Raw genomic sequence first — 10,000 nt, 5'->3', positions numbered from 1 at the left:
CATTCACAAATACTAGATCTAGGACATTTTCCTTTCTTGTTGGACTGTGGTTTATTTGTTGGATATTGTGTTCTAATAGCATATCTTGAAGCTTTCCAAATTGCCTCTTATCTTCTGCGCTACTATTGCTCTCTTTTTTATATGTGTACATACAACCACTTTCTTCTATCCGTTTTTTCCAATCCACGAAAGGAAAGTTAAAATCTCCGGATAGGAGTATTTTCCAGTCTTTATGGTTTCTACATATATCATCTATTTTTTCTATTATTATGTCAAACTCCTTAGTATTTGGGGGAGAGAGAGAGAGAGAGTTTCTCTATAAAAGAACTATGGTATCGTTCAATGCGCTTTTTCAATTACTATTGTTTTAGATTTCTATTAAAAGCGTTACTGGAGACGATTGTAAGTTAAGTATATTTAACTCTAATAATCAATAATCAATTATCATTAGGAGCTTTATATTAAACTTATGTTTACTTTTAATATGCCCACAAATACCAATTGTGAGTACTCTACTCTCTCTCTCTCTCTCTCTCTCTCTCTCTCTCTCTCTCTCTCTCTCTCCTATAATGACCAACCCATCCCTCTGTGACGGCGCCGAGTAAGGTTGTGAACTCAAAGGCAGGTTGGAAACGATTGAGTTATATTATTGTAGAACTCTCTCCTTATATACAAAACCTCAAGGCAACAGGACATAACAAGTTCACAAGACAGACAATATTACAGAGGAAAAACCAGACAGGAATTTTCATGTTCGTTTTAGTGCAAGGGAAGAGCGAAGATACAAGCATAATATATACAAAAGGAATTATGTACAATTGTGTGACACACGGTTGGTACATGGCTCCCCCCCTAAAAATGACATACTGTACATGTTAAATAGGGCGCCCTGATCTAGAGAGGCGAACTGTAGGCGGGTCATCTGGTAGAAGATAAGCAGGTTTTAGACGATCAATGGAGACCCAGTCTTCTTTGCCCCGAATGTTTAGGAGGAATGCTTTCGGACTGCGTCGGATCACAAGGAAAGGGCCCGTGTAAGGGGGCGTTAGTGGTGGCTTGCTGGTGTCGTTGCGCAGGAAGACGTGCGTTGCAGAGTGCAAGTCCGTTGGTATGTGATGCTTCGCTGGGGGTTTGTAAGTCTGGCGGCAATGGCTGGCAGAAAACGGTGATAATAGTTGATCATGCCCAAGAATTCCTGCAGAGCTTTGACGGTCGAGGGCACGGGGAAGTTCTGAACGGCTGCTACCTTCTCAGGGAGGGGGTGGACACCTTCAGGAGTAATGCGGTGCCCTAAGAACGATACTTCGTTGGCGCCAAAGGTACACTTGTCGTACCGGACTACAAGGCCGTTTTGTTGCAGGCGGTCGAGCACGATGCGCAGGTGACGGAGGTGTTCCTCTTTTGAGGAGGAGAACACAAGTATGTCGTCCACATAACATACACAGAAAGGGAGGTTCCCTAAGATGCCATCCATGAGACGTTGAAACGTTGCCCCAGCATTACGAAGGCCAAAACAGGAGTAATTGAAGATGTATGTACCAAACGGAGTGGTAATGGCGGTCTTGGGGATGTCTTCTGGGTTCATAGGCACCTGATAATACCCCTTCAGGAGGTCGAGCGTAGAGAAAACCTTCGCTTTGTGCAGGTAGGAGGTCACGTCGGCAATGTTTGGGAGGGGGTAGCGATCCGGTTCTGTTTGCATGTTCAGGCGCCTGTAATCCCCGCACGGACGGAGGGAGTCGTCTTTCTTTAGAACGATGTGTAAGGGCGACGACCATGGGCTGGAGGCCTTTTGGCAAAGGCCCATTTTCTCCATTTCGGCGAACGTCTGTTTGGCAGCTGTCAATCGTTCCGGTGCCAGACATCTGAATTTTGCGAAGACTGGGGGTCCCGTCGTCTTGATATGGTGATAAATACTGTGCTTGGCAGGAACCGTGGGCGTTTGGCGAAGTTCTGGACGGAAAACTTCCGGGTACGACGTGAGGAGGTGGGCATAGGCATCCGTGGGTGTGCTGATGTGGAGAGCGCGGTTAGAGGGGGCGGGTTGAAGAGGTGTCGACAAGTACGAGTCTGCGTTGACCAATCGTCGGTGGGCGACATCGACCAGAAGGTGGAAATGAGAGAGGAAATCCGCACCGAGGATTGGCATTGTGACGTCAGCAACGAGAAACTTCCAATTGAATTTACCGTTTCCGAACGATAATGTGAGGTTCTCGTAACCGTAGGTGGGTATCGCAGATCCGTTGGCAGCTACTAAGCGGATGTCGGCAGATGTAGACAGACTACGTCGTGCCTTGAAGAGTTTCCTTGGCAAAAGAGAACGACAAGCACCTGTGTCTACCAAAAATTGCACGCCCGTTCCTGCATCCTGTAAAAAGAAAAGATTAGAAACATGGGAGGCCACCGCCACAAGCGATGGCCTACTTATACATTTTTTGGCCACTGACAATCCTTGGCACATTTCTTCGCGGTTGCCCCGAATCTGAAGTGGTAGTAGCAAAACTGCGGCGGATGGGAGGTAGTAAGTGGCTGTAGAAGTCGTTCGTTGGGGCGCGAGCGATTGGTGGGTGGTGGGCGGCTTTGTCGCCGCTTCGGCACGTCACGGGGTAGGCGTGTATGTCCTACGGCATTCATGTCAGCTTCGGTTGACGTTGAATAGGCATCCTCGTCGTCAGGGGTGGAGGCGTTGATGGAGGTCTTGAAGTGGCTGTCCATAAGGGCGTCGGCTTTGGTCATCAAGTCCTTTATGGGTAAACTATCGACATCGGGTATGGCAGCGCGTACAGGTTCGGGTAAACGGCGTATCCAAAGGGCACGAAGTAGGTTCACCTCACGAGGAGAGCCGTCTGCGGCAGGTTGAAGGCGAGCGATACTGGTCATTTCTCTGAGGGCAAGCGAAGCCCTTTGGTCCCCCAACGGTTGTTGCGAGAGCTGAAAAAGCTTTGCTATACGGGCGGCTGGCGACGGCGAGCACTGCTGCAGAAGATATGTTTTGAGGGCGTCATACGCTATTGGGGTGTCTCCTTGTTCACAAAGCCAGTCGGATATTTCTGGGAAGGTGTCCTCGGGTATCGCTGCGAGAACATAATCCGCTTTGGTGGTTGAGCGAGTCACGCCCCTGATACGGAAGTGGACTTCTGCGCGTTGAAACCAAGAAAACGCCTCTACGGTGGTGAACGGTGAAAGTTTCAATGGGTCGGCCGCAGCGCCAACTGCTGTAGTAGAGTCCGTCTCCGTCATAGTACCGTCGATGGAGGGGCGGGAGGTGGGGGTGGAAGGCAGTGGGAGCGAGTCGACTTCCGGGGTCACCAATGTGACGGCGCCGAGTAAGGTTGTGAACTCAAAGGCAGGTTGGAAACGACTGAGTTATATTATTGTAGAACTCTCTCCTTATATACAAAACCTCAAGGCAACAGGACATAACAAGTTCACAAGACACAATATTACAGAGGAAAAACCAGACATGAATTTTCATGTTCGTTTTAGTGCGAGGGAAGAGGGAAGATACAAGCATAATATATACAAAAGGAATTATGTACAATTGTGTGAAACACGGTTGGTACACCTCCTTCCCTCTCTGGGGATTAACGGAGTGGGCGGAAGGGCCAGTGGTGCCTCATGCAATAAACAAAATTTTCTAAATTCTAATTATTTGTTGCATCAGAATATTAATAAGAAAATACAATTATTCTTATGGATATAGATATCCACAGAGCTAATGAATAATCACTTTAATAAAACTGCGCAATATAAGCCGATGTAAATCCTTTATTGATAATAAATGTCTACAGTACACCACTTCTTCAACCACCATTATCCTCACCTTCCTTATTAAGTTAGCGAATAAAATAGAGGAAAAAAGAGGGAAAATGAGGAAACATCGGATCTTTATCTATGTAACTTTATTTCCGTTTTTGTATTTGTCTCTTAGAATGAATATCTGAAAACATCATTTCATTTTAAACAAACTTGTGGAAAGTAATAAATTTTTAGGTGACCATATTCAGGAGATTAGGTGTTGCCAAAAGCGGCGGACAAGAATATAACGCTCTGCAACAGCAACGAAATTCTGTTACTTTTTTTTTCTTTTACAATGGCGTCAAATAATTTATTCTTTGAAACCACAAAAAAAAGTTGCCATTACAAAACGGTTAGATCGGTCTCTTCCGGGAACGCAGTGATATTCCAAAATACATTTACGCCTGAGTCTACCCTCATTTCAAGGTCTCTTTGGAAAGAGAAATCCAGATGTACATAACCCTTCGAAATGATATACAGACGTAAACTTTTCAACATTTGATACATCAAATAGCTATTAGTATTTGCCTTTTCTCGAATTATCATTCGTTGAGTTATTACGAAGATTAATTATATGGAAGAAAAGATAAGATTATACGCGGTTTGTTTATACCCTATTTTTTCATCATCATCATAAACTATCAACTGAAAATTATAATTATGGTCAATTATTTTATATACATATATATATATATATATATATATATATATATATATATATATATATATATGCATATATGTGTATATTTATATAAGTATATATATATATATATATATATATATATATATATATATATATATATATATATATATAAATATATATGTATGTATATATATATATATATATATATATATATATATATATATATATATATATATATATACATACATATCTGTGTGTATGATAGATTTGCAGATTACATTGTTATGTTCAGTGAATCATGGGAAGAATTGCAAAAACTGGTAGAAAATTGGAATAAAGAAAGCAGAAAGGTTGGACTGAGAATAAATTGGAGTAAAACCATGATAAATTTCAATGAGAATGTAGACACTCCAAATATGAGTCATGGCCGGAACTATGAAAGTTGTTATTGAATATACGTGCTTAGGACGAACAGTAGGTGTTTCCACAGGTTATGAGACTGAAATTAAGTGGAGGATAAGCATGGGAGGGAGAGCGTTTGATACACAAAATGAGGTAATGAAAGCTAAAATGACAGTTTCTCTTTAAATGAAATTATCTAATTAGATGATCCTATCTGTACTAACTTATGTATTAGAAACATAGAGCCTCACTAAAGCCTTAGAACATAACCTAGTTATAACTCAAAGGACATTGAAAAGAATGATTACGGAAACAACACTTCGAGACAGAAAAAGAGCAACATGGATACGAGAGCAAGCTTAAGTAGATGGTATTTTAACATGTAAGAAAAAGATATGGACATGTGTAGTTCATATAATGAGCATGACAGATAATAAATGGACATTAAGGATCACAGAATTTTCCCCAAGCGATTGCAAAAGAAGCAGGGAAAGGAAAAGATGATGGATTGACGGAGTAAGAAAATTTGCAGTTATAGACTGGCATGGAAAGATCATTAACAGACGCGAATGGGAGGACATGTCTCTTCTGAGGCCTTTATCCTGCAGTAGAATATCAATGACTAATGATGGTGATGATATTTTTTTAACAGCCACAAAAACTTTTTACATAGATTCTTTTTTTTTTTTTAATGGAAACCTAGTTGTCGGCGGTGAGCAATATCTCAATGTCCACAGATTGAAGAGTATTGGAATAACCTTTGAGAACTATTCATACAACATTGAACTTTAAATCTCATATTGGAAACGACCAATTGCTATTAGATTTAATCAGATTAGACACAATTTGATCACTATATATTTATTCAACAACACGAGATTATACTTGGTAACCTTTAATCTCTTCTAATTGGCATTAATTATTAGGAACCGATTTATTTCTCCAAAAACCATGCCCTTTCTTGAATTTTTTCTTCTTTGTCATTTTTTTATTCTTTTTCCTTTCCGATATCAATGGTATATCGATATTGTCTCAAGGTGAAAGTCAGTCTTGAATTTTATATTATTATTATTATTATTATTATTATTATTATTATTATAACAATAATTATTATTATTATTATTATTATTATTATTATTATTATTGTTATTATTATTATTATTTATTCATTGGTTTTTATTCTGATTTTAGCGTATTATCTTCTTTTCCTGTAATTGGGGCGTAAAACAAACGTCCTTGCAGTATTAGAAAATATGACTGAAATTGCAAGCAATGGATCTGCCTCCGATAATATGGCAAAGACACATCGTACATTGAAGCACAGAGTGAGACGCCAGGAAATTGTCAGTTGCAAATTATGCAAGATAATCCTCTGCTTATGAATTACGTCACACAAGCAGAACTGTTATGATCACCGAAGCGTAGAGTACAAATGGTCTAATTCCAGCTGTTGTTTCTTCTATGGACATTTGATACGTTACTTCAGTGTTTAAACCAGGAGACTAGTCCTGTTCAATCATCTATGTTCTTGGGATCATGAAAGGACACTTTTTACCCTGAATGTTTTTTTTTTTTTTTTTTTTTTTCTTTTCTTTTTTTTTTATGTTATGTCCGTGTCCGCATATATAGAAAAGGGATTTCCCTGACCTTAATATGCTAATTTGCATTGTGAATAACGGTTCTCCAAAATATATTGATCTATCACTGCGCTTTCCTAATAGTACTCTTAGATAGACAAGCCAATTTCTGATAATAAAATCACGTGCGCCGAAAAGAGGAAAAAAAAAAAAGTCATGCATGAATGTCAAAAGTTATTTCTGAGGTTTTCATTTACGTTGCATAACGCCATTAAACGTTTTTCTCTTTACATACGCAAGTAAGAAATTTTCTTTTATTGTGGTTTTTTTTTTCTTCTTTTTTTTTCTTTTTTTTTTGAGCTGACATTTTCGTGAAGATGAGTAGGCAGTTTTGCACTTGCCCTAGTCGTTGCTTGACGCTCCGTGCAATTATATTTTTCTTTTTCTTCGAGTGTGATATTCATTAGGTATATTAGAATTACGTGGTTAGAATTTATTCTTTTTCTGGGGAAACTGTCAACTCTTCTCCAAAATTTGTAGAATTTCTAGCCTATAGCCAACTATAATGAGATTAACGGCAATAATGTCAATAATACTAACGTTACCAATTATTCCACTAGGGTAACCAAAGTATCCTGACTTGATTTCGAGACGGAAAGAAAACTATTGAATAAACCACACTACCATTTAAGTGACTTTTTCTTCTTAGATTTGATAGGTTACAAGACTTTGGAAACAACGAAGAAGTCGGTAAGGATCAGGATGATTGGGAATGAAGTGTCTGGCCCAGTAGGTGGTTGACTTCGTTCCAGTCTCGACGCAACAACATTCCACTTTTTGGAAAGCTCTTCAAGCCATCCAAATATCAATAAAGAGAAATGGACTTGAAATCTAAAGTCGAGATATTAATTTCGAGGAAAGCCCGAGATTTAAGCCTGATAAAATGATTATTATTATTATTATTATTATTATTATTATTATTATTATTATTATTATTATTATTATTATTATTATTATTATTGTTGTTGTTGTTGTTAACTTGAATTTAAGTCTGCTAAAATGGTTTCCCCATTATGTGACATAAATGTTTCACGCAAAATATACCAATACTCGAAAAGGGCCATTAAGATGAACACTTCGACCTCATCTCGGTCAGCGACAGGAAATTGTTAAGATGTATTGTTAATTGCATTATAGTTTTTATATCTCTATCTAGGATCATTGTTGCATAATGGCGACGTTTCTCTGGAAAGAAGAGAGTAATCCTATTCAAAAGCATAATTTCGCTTCAGGATGTTCATCCCAGATTCACCATACATATCACCATCATTATCAGTATCAATATCACCATCACCATCATATCATTGCCTACCCGACGATGATGGTCATTGCAAACGGGTCTGTTGAGGACCTCCGATTCACCCCCCTTTCCTTCTCCATCATCATCAACGGTGTATTAATACTTGGAACTTTCCAGTTTCCCTGGAATTTAGGTACAAAGGGAACCCAGCTCACTGGGCTCAAGGTCGCAGCCACGCTCCCATATCAGGTGTTCTTTTTTTTTTTTTTTTTTTTTTTTTTTTTTTTTTTTTTTTTTTTTTTTTTTTTTTTTTTTTAGCACAATATGAAAAGGTCACAAGAACATTGAAAACAGGAAAAAGAGGAGTTTCGGCTATAAATCTCTCCCTTAGCAACAAAAGAAAAGTTTAAGAAAGAAGTTCATGAAGCGTGAAGAAAAGGCAAGTGATAAAAACGGATTATTTGTCACGACTGTTGTCCCGGAGACATTAGAAATTATAATGGAAAAACGTTAATTCTACTTCAAAATGTTCCCATAATAATCCCTCTATCGGAAAAATACTTGAAATAAAAGATAACATTGAAAACGCATCAATTATCACTGCTGTCTTGTTACTCACTTCCTTATCTTTTGTCTCCTATTTGTTACTTAGAGACAAAAAGAGATACAGTAGCACACTTTTATCTGAGTCAACAAAACCTATTATCTGAGAACTCTTGGAAGTGGAGACTTTTACGAGAGGAATCGTAGACTATAATTAGACCGCTGTAGATCTAACCTCTGGAAATCTTCTTCGAAGGAAGCTAAACTGAATTAAGTATTTGGATTGTAATGATTAAATTGGTTGAATGAAAGTGTGAAAAGAAATTTTGACGAAAAGCGGAAGAAAATCAGAATTACAAGAATTTTTTACGTTATTTGACGTAATCTTTGACCATTTTCTATATTACGAATATAACCTACTAAGTATTTCATCCGCCTGGAACCAAGGCTTATTGCTGATAATTTTAAACCAATCGTTTGACTAGCATGATATTTAGAAACGGAATTTCTAACACCCTCCTCTAATTTTGATAAAAAATTCCGTGTCCAAACATAGATTTGAAAGGCACTTTATTCCTGAATTTTAAAATATGCACAAAGCTATCCAGTCAAGATTTACGAATTCATTCGGATAAGCATTCCTGGGGTACTTAAAATCACCCACCCACCTTTCCTCATTGTTTAAACCTTTCTTCACCGCCTGTTTTTATTCATTCCCCACTCATCCCTCTCTCTCGTTTTGTCGACTTTCATGATTTATATTCTGTATTTTATTTCTCTACAATAATATATAATAAAGACCATGCACCCGTAGAGGAGATTCGATAATAAATGTACAAAAATGTTGGGTGGGGAAATTATGACACTAAGTGGGCATACATTTTATTTGATTCAATATCACCATTGATAAACATGTCTTCGTCATCGCTGTCCATGGTGATGATGACGGGTTCCACATCATATATATTGGCCGATGACAAGCTCTGTTCCTTGAACGATCTATAGTCAATTTTTTTTAGCGAGGCAGATTTGCACCAATTCGCACCTGTGCCCTTTTAGCTCGTAAAAGTTTCCTGATCGCTGATTGGTTGGACAAGATAATTCTACCCAATCAGCGATCAGGAAACTTTTCCGAGCTAAAACGGCACCGCAGCGAGTCGGTGCAAATGCGCCTCATTAAAAAAAAATTGACTGTAGACCTTCTCACAGCAACCGCCCCGCCTTCTCCACACTTCCTTCGTTGCGGATAACTTTGGACCCTGGAGCTGAGGTTGCAAATCTGCAAAAATGAATACCTGCAACGTTGAAGGCACATGTCGCTTCAGACCCAGGCTTCGAGATAGCTTTGTTCAGAAAACCCCACACTTGTTCGAAGGTGTTCAACTCAGGAGGGGTAAGAGGCAGCTGGGTGAGCTCATGACCCCATGACCAGGTAATTTTGTTAACCGTTTAGCGCGGTTTGGATGCCATTGAAAATTGCCTCGAAGATAATACAAAAAAAAATGCATGTTTCGCAACAGTTCAAACTAATCCGTAATTTCTTGGCTGCTTTCTCTCGATCGAAACTGTAAAATTCGCAGTGCAATTGCGGTTTTACAACCCTGATTGCAACATTGCATGTTGAACAAGGATAGGATGAGCCAATTCCCTATACAATGGGAGAATGAGGCCAATATTGCCTGCTGTCAGTGGCTCACCAGGATAAAGTATACATGGAGTGATGCAGAGGAGGCTAGG

The 10,000-nt window shown here is 38.9% G+C and overlaps 1 pseudogene; it reads right to left on the bottom strand.

Annotated features, from left to right (window-relative positions):
* The window catches only part of LOC137644548 (acanthoscurrin-1-like), a 72,258-nt pseudogene extending 65,374 nt beyond the window's left edge, over positions 1 to 6,884 (bottom strand).
* Between the last annotated feature and the right edge of the window lie 3,116 nt (positions 6,885 to 10,000).

The sequence above is a fragment of the Palaemon carinicauda genome, chromosome 7, assembly GCF_036898095.1.
Source record: "Palaemon carinicauda isolate YSFRI2023 chromosome 7, ASM3689809v2, whole genome shotgun sequence".
In the NCBI taxonomy this organism is placed as follows: domain Eukaryota; kingdom Metazoa; phylum Arthropoda; class Malacostraca; order Decapoda; family Palaemonidae; genus Palaemon; species Palaemon carinicauda.
The sequence above is the reverse complement of the archived record's forward strand: the minus strand, read 5'-3'. Positions and strand labels throughout refer to the sequence as shown.